Consider the following 908-nt stretch of genomic DNA (forward strand, 5'->3'; position numbering starts at 1 on the left):
AGTCCCAGCTACTCGGGAGGCTGAGGTGGGGGAATCGCTTGAACCCAGGAGGTGGAGGTTTCAGTGAGCCGAGATCATGCCATTGCACTCCAGCCTGGGCGACAGAGCAAGATCTTTTCTCAGAAATGAAGAGCTGCCTGGCGCTGGCGGACCCACCACACTGAAGGAAAGGAGAACGTAGTTCAGGTGGAGGCCGGGCAGGGAACAAGTAAACCCAGCTGAACAGAGAGGGCCAGGGCAGACAGGGGAGGGCTGGAGATGCCACTCTGGAAACTTCTCAAAAGAAGCGTGGATTACACTTGCTGGGCTCTGGGGGAAAATATGTTTCCTGCAGGTGGGAGAGGATTTGCTTCGAAGGGTACCGCTTCCTTAGGTCAAGGTGGAAGACCTCAGTAGAAGAAAAGGCTGGCTCTGGTCCCTTCCCCTGGGGGAGGTGGGAGCTGGGGCCTCCCCAACCTTGTGCTAAAGTTTGACAAGAGTGGGAGGGAGGACGCAGGTCCCCAAGGAGCCCCTGCCCAGGATCTGCAGATGCAGTGGCTGTGAGCGCTGAGGCCAGGCCCTGCCTGGTGCCCAGGCGGTGAAATCTAAAGCTCCTGAAAAGCCAGGCTTCCCCTCGGGGGCAAGGCCATTGAGTACCACACAGAGGAACACAGAATAGGGTTTCAGAACAAGAAATTTTTTAAAAAAACCCTTCCAGGGCCCTGTTGCCCTTGTGTGAGTCTGCCTCTTTTGCATCTCCATCCACATCAATGTCCACTGTGAATGGGGTTCAGAAGGAAGGACAGCCTCAAAATGAAGGATGGGAGGGAGGGGAAGAGAGAAGGGAGGGAGGGAGGGAGGAAGGAAGGAAGGAAGGAAGGAAGGAAGGAAGAAGGGAGGGAAGGAGAGAAGGAAGGGAGGGCGGGGGA

The sequence above is a fragment of the Cebus imitator genome, unplaced genomic scaffold, assembly GCF_001604975.1.
Source record: "Cebus imitator isolate Cc_AM_T3 unplaced genomic scaffold, Cebus_imitator-1.0 Scaffold207, whole genome shotgun sequence".
Lineage (NCBI taxonomy): Eukaryota > Metazoa > Chordata > Mammalia > Primates > Cebidae > Cebus > Cebus imitator.